General features: G+C 48.1%; 1 pseudogene across 1 annotated transcript; it reads left to right on the forward strand.

The window, feature by feature from the left end:
* The first annotated feature begins 447 nt into the window (after window positions 1-447).
* On the forward strand, window positions 448-1,177 carry LOC308433254 (cellular tumor antigen p53-like; annotated as a pseudogene). The gene is made up of 2 exons: window positions 448-460; window positions 524-1,177. The product of its transcript is annotated as a cellular tumor antigen p53-like (transcript).
* Window positions 1,178-5,620: the final 4,443 nt, after the last annotated feature.

The raw sequence follows: 5,620 nt of genomic DNA on the forward strand, positions 1-5,620 counted from the left end.
AATAAATTAGGGAATTCGGGACTAATCTTGAATGGGGCCTCTGACCCACAGCCCTGGTGACACAGGGGCCTGGTCGCATCTGGGGTGAGGGGCACTCGCTCCTGCATTGCGGGCAGGTCTGCAGCACTCTGACTTCACTGTCTGGGGACAAATCTCCAGACACCATTCACACCCCTGCAGAAACCAGGTCCTCTGCTGAATTAAGCTCAGCATAAAGATAAAGAAGCCCATACCATGTGTTGCTCATCAGAACAACCTGACCTAGTTGAGAAAAGGACTTTAGAAGTCACCTTGTTTATTCGTTGGTTTGTTTTTGAGGCATAGTCTTTTATAGTCCAGGCTGGCCTGGAATTTGCAATCCTCCTGCCTCGGTCTTCAGAAAATTGGAATTATAGGTGCATACCACCACATTCTGCTCGTGCTGAAACAACGTTTGAGATACACGTCATGGAGTCAGAAGGTTCGGGAAAGACTTCAGGGATTAGGGAATTGGCAGGATAGACAAGAGCTTTTGCTGAGTAAGCATGGAGATCTGAGGTCATGAGACGCTGTCCCCACCATGAGCGTTGCTCCGATGGTGATGGCCTGGCTCCTCCCCATCATCTTATCTGGGTGGAAGGAAATTTGTATGCTGAGTATCTGGCAGACTTTCCAGCACAGTGTGGTGGTGCCCTATGAACCACCTGAGGTCAGCTCTGACTATACCACCATCCACTACAAGTACATGTGTAATAGCTCTTACATGGTGGGCATGAACCGCCAACCCAGCCTTACCATCATCACACTGGAAGACTCCAGTGGGAACCTTCTGGGACGGGACAGCTTTGAGGTTCGTGTTTGTGCTGCCCTGGGAGAGAATTTCTGAAAAAAGGAAGAACGTTACCCTGAGCTGCCCCCAGGAAGTGCCAAGAAAGCACTGCCTACCAGCACAGGCTCCTCTCCCCAGCAAAAGCAAAAACCACTTGATGGAGAATATTTTAGCCTTAAGATCCATGGGCGTGAGTGCTTCGAGATATTCTGAGCGCTAAATGAGGCTTTGAAATTAAAGGATGTCTGTGCTGCAGAGGAGTCAGGGGACAGCAGGGCTCACTCCAGCTACCTGAAGACCAAGAGGGGCCAGTTTACTTCCTGTCATAAAAATCCAAAGATCAAGAAAGTGGGGCCTGACTCACAGTGACAGCCTCTGCATCCTGTCCCCGTCACCAACCTCTCCCTCCCCTTTCTTGCCATTTTATAACTTTAGGACTTGTTATGAGAGCTGATGAAGCAATGCTGGTCCCTTCCACTGCCGTTTTTACCTTGTAGCTAGGGCTCAGCCCCCTCTATGAGTACTGGTTCCTGGCCCTGGTTGAGAAGTAGGTTGGTAGTTGCAAGGTCTCTGCTGACCCAGTGAAATGTTGTCCAGTCAGTTGTTAGACCCTGGCACCTAAAATGAAATTTCACCCTACCCCACACCCTGTAAGATTCTATCTTGGGTGCACATAGGATCTATATCCTCCAAGATCCACTTTCCTTCCACTCTGCAAAGCCTGTCTGCATTTATCCATCCCCCACCCTGTCTCCCTCCTTTTTTTTTTACCCCTTCTTATATATCAATTTCTTATTTTACAATAAAATTTTGTTATCAAAAAAGAAAGGAAGGTAGGAAGGAAGAGAGAGAGAGAGAGAGAGAGAGAGAGAGAAGGAAGGAAGGAAGGAAGGAAGGAAGGAAGGAAAGAAGGAAGGAAAAGGAAAAGGGTGTCCATGTTAGAGCCCTTTCTGAGAACCAAAAGCATGGAACATGTAGGAAGAGGCAGAGAGTGAGGAGAAGGAAGACATCATAGAATAGATCTATCCAACCATTAATGCAGACGAAGGGAAAAATCCATGACTCAGCATGCAGTTGGAGTGTAGGAAATCAAGACAGCCAGAGTTCACTGTGCGCTGAGCACTGTGCATTTGTGACTTGTCTTGGTCTAAGAACAATAGTGTCAGACCCACACGAACCAGCTGTGTCACTCGGTTCAGAGATGGCCGAGGCAGGAAATCATAGTGTCTTGGCCAGTATGAATCCCAAAGCCTGAAGAGCCTGGAGTTGTGGCTAAGAAGCAAGGAGTTCGACCAGCTCTGGGAGGAGGCGAACAGAACCCAAGACACTGGGTGTATAGGTTTCCTGGGCCCCTAGCCACCGGAAGTCCTGTACAGAGTGAGGGCAGGCGTCTGACTCCTAGTAGCAGAGTGCTCCAGGATAAACGAGATGTGAAAAGGGTCAGCCATAGCTCATGAGGCTCATGAGGTTTGGGTCCTGAGGGCAGATGGGACGGGTCAATCTTCTAGAAGGCTCTAATGCCTGAGTAACCGTTGACTGAAGAAAGGGTTAAGTTTGTTTTAGGGGTGAACAATTATTCTCCCCCTCCACCGTATATGACAAAAACTACACTGGAAATACAGGCGGAGAAGGAGAATAATGTAACCACTTATCTCTCATTGGGACAAAGACGGCAGAGCCCGAGGTGACACAAGGAAAATCAGTAGCTGGTGGCCTCTGGCTTGTATGAGCCATTAAGGCTACTCTAATGTCACCAGCTGGGGTCCCCTTGAATACTAAGGACAGGAAGAAATGCAAGAAGGAAGAGCCTTGCTCTGAGACGTGGACATGAGACCAGCAGTGTTAGAGGTCAGAGTAAGAGAGAGGTTGGTTCAACAGCAACCTTGGGGAGGTCACGGGGTGGCCTTGTGAGCCCCATGATGGGCTGGGCTTTATGAGCTCTCACACAGGCCTGAATGATGCTGATAAGCACACAGACGGGCTCTATAAAGTCCAATAGCAATAAGATAAAGTAACAGAGGGGAAAGGCAGACAAAGGGGGCTGCTCCACTCACTCACAGACAAATGTGGTAGGATCATGTAAAGATGGAGTTCCCAGGGGGTAAAAATGAACAGGAAGCCAAAAGCTGTGCTAAAAGGCTCCAATGCCTGAGCAACTGTCGATGAAAAAAGAGGTTAAGTTTGTTTTAGGAGGTAAATAATTCCTCCCCCATCATACATGATGTAAACTAAACTGGAAATACTGATTGGTTACCTAGCTCAGGACCCTTTCGGAACCCAGGCAAAGCTGGTGGAGATGCCAGGGCCCTGGCTCCAGCAGGAGACACAACGGGTTAGAGAGGAAGTCCTTCTCTGACCATCAGGAGTGCAAAGCTGTGTGGAAGCCCACATACAGCAGCACACCCCATGAGGATGCCAGATGGTTCATGGAGGACCACACGGGAGGACGTCTTTCTTCCATTCCGTGGTACTCAGCATTGCTTTTTGACAAAACAACTCAGTGATGAGACCATGCCATGCTAGGTTGAGCCTTGCTAAAGGTTTTGCTTTAGCATTCCCTATTTCTTCCTGGCATTTCCTTGGATGGCTGTGGGCTTTCAGCAGTCCTGACTCCATTTTTTAAAGGGTTTGATAACATCAGCTAGCTCTGAATGTCATACAGAACTCAAAGGCTAGGTCCTCAGCTACGGAAGAGAGGTCTGTCTGTGGAACTGACTCACAAAACCATGCAACTGAGAATCCTCACAGCAGCTGTCTGTAGATTAGAGACCCTGGAGTGTTGCATGGCTTGGCCCAAGAACAAAAGTGTCAGACCCACAGGGACCAGCTGTGACACTCTCGGTTCAGAAGTGGCAGAGGCAGGAAATCATAGGGCCCTTGGCCAATTTGAATCCTAAAGCCCCAAGGGCCTGGGGTTGTGACTTCTAAGAAGCAAGAAGTTCCTGCCAGCTCTAGGAAAAGTCCAAGCAACTGCATGAATCGGTTCTTTCTGTGCTCCCAGCCACCGGAAGTCATACAGAGTGACGGAAGGTGACTCTGACAGAGTCTTCTGAGCTTCCTTCTGATTCCAACACATACATGCCACTGGGTCCTCTTCCTAAGCATGGCTGCTTCCAGTCCACTGCTAACACCTGTTGGGGACAGTCACACAGAAACAAAAAAATGAGGGCAGTGCTCATTTCCGGGGCACAGCCATCTGCTGCAGCCTCTGGAGTTATACAGTGTGAGGCACCAGAGCTTCTGGGAGCTCAGGGTTGTTGTCATCTGCGAGTAAGGAAAAGAAGAAGCCCCCATTACACAGCATGATCCCAAGAAGGAAGGGCAAGCACAGGATCTGAAAGTACACAGTGGGCTTGCACACAGAGAAAGATGCTCTAAGGGGTTTTGAGACATAGGCCAGAGGAGCGGCTAGAGGTCCAGAGTCATAAAGATGATGTGCAGACATTTAGTCATTGGGAATGACAGATGGATACCAGAGAACATTTGCGGCAAAAGCCATTGCTGGATTGGCCTATGTGATCTATTGAGGTGGGGGAGGGGTGTCATGTCTGTGCTAGACAAGGCTTCAGAGTGAGGTCAAGAAATCTTAAAGGAGAGAGGTGGGTTCTTACGGTCTAGCTCTGCTGCTTTCTGCCAGGGTATTCTTGGGACCAATTCCCAGCCTCAGAGCATTGCAAGGAGTATATTCACACATCCGTGTTACTGTATCATGATGCTTTTCCAGAATGAACATGGGCTGACCTGACTGGGGTGGACTCTGCCAGGAGCTGCCAGCCAGAAACCCACCAGACTCTTGGCTACAAATTCCATAGAGCCTGGATACCTTCCCTTCCCACCAAAGTCCTTTCAGCTTTTTAGTTTCTAATGCAGTGCTGGAGGGGGCTGCATGCTGACCATTCTAACCTCACTCTTGGCTCTCTCTGGGCTGACATACAAGTTGTTGGTTTTCTTCTGTGCGAAGGTTTCCCTTGTCCTGTGCTTTAATTGATTCAGCCTTGGGTCAGGGATCTCCAGGGAAACAGAATCAATAGATTGAATGCACATTAAAGGGAAATTTAATAATGGCTTATACAAAGAACCCCAATAGTGGCTTTCTCATCAAATACCTGGTAGTTTCTCAGTATTTGAAGCTCAGTGCCTCAGCTGTTCCAGTGTGACTCTAGAAGCCTGGAGGATTCCCTGAGAACAGGTAGTTTTCAGTCTGTTTTGAAGACTGAAGGAGTTGGCTTAGTAATAGCCAGCAAAGAAAGCAGCAACAGCAGCAGAGTAGATGAAATTGCCAGCAAACGTGTAGGCTGAGCAGGAAAACAAAACACTTTCCTTCTCACACATCCTATTCTCTGGGTTGCTACCCAAAAGTGCTGCCCAAACTTAGTCTGGGTCTTCCCACATCAATAAGAGGTGTCAAGACACACTCCCATAGATTGTCCCACAAGCCAACTTAATCTAGATATTTCCCCATTGAGACTCTTCCAAGGTCATTCTCAATTGTGTCAAACTGACAAAACTAGCGACTGCAGCCTCTTCCGCCAAACACTGTAAAGGCTTGCCTGTTGAAGGACAATGGTAGGAAGCTATTAAAGTCTTTGATTCCTATAATTAAACCATTATGTTTACAAATTCAGGAAACTGCATTTATATCACCTTGCTGCAGCAAATGTGACACCCTTGAGTCTGAGCTGAGGTTTTCAGGGGCTGCGTTCTCTGGCCTTGTGTGGTATGAGGCGTGTGCAGTGGCAAGGGTGCATAATGAGTTCAGAACCAAGGCAGCAATAAAGTCCTACATCACACCATGGTAAGCACTGCATTTAT

The sequence above is a fragment of the Micromys minutus genome, assembly GCF_963924665.1.
Source record: "Micromys minutus genome assembly, chromosome: 19".
NCBI classification, from domain to species: domain Eukaryota; kingdom Metazoa; phylum Chordata; class Mammalia; order Rodentia; family Muridae; genus Micromys; species Micromys minutus.